At 61.0% G+C, this 308-nt stretch overlaps 1 protein-coding gene across 2 annotated transcripts in view; it reads left to right on the forward strand.

Moving 5' to 3' along the window:
- The window catches only part of PTK2 (protein tyrosine kinase 2), a 179,152-nt gene that overhangs the window by 43,866 nt on the left and 134,978 nt on the right, over positions 1-308 (forward strand). The gene's annotated exons all lie outside the window — the stretch shown is intronic.

Genomic DNA, 308 nt, shown 5'->3' on the forward strand with positions numbered 1-308 from the left:
CCTGCTGAAGTTTGGGGAAGTTCTCCAGGGTTTATAAGGAAGTTCCCGTGCGCTTACAGGGAAGTTTTGCGCTTTTAGGATGCCTGGCGCTTGTGTCAGTAAGCGGACACAGCAGATGTATAAAAGCGATGGCAGAACGCGGGTGCGGGAGGGGAAGGGGCGGTGCGGGGCAGTCGGGAACAGGAACATCAGCGGCGTCGAAGTGAGGCCGGTCCGCAGCCGGGCTGGGCGGTATTTCCAGCGCTCCCTCTTTGCGCAGAGGGTGAAGCGAAGGCTGCCGGGCGCGGGCAGCAGACGGGGATTAGCAT

This window comes from Corvus brachyrhynchos, unplaced genomic scaffold, assembly GCF_000691975.1.
Source record: "Corvus brachyrhynchos isolate BGI_N302 unplaced genomic scaffold, ASM69197v1 scaffold89, whole genome shotgun sequence".
Classification (NCBI taxonomy): domain Eukaryota; kingdom Metazoa; phylum Chordata; class Aves; order Passeriformes; family Corvidae; genus Corvus; species Corvus brachyrhynchos.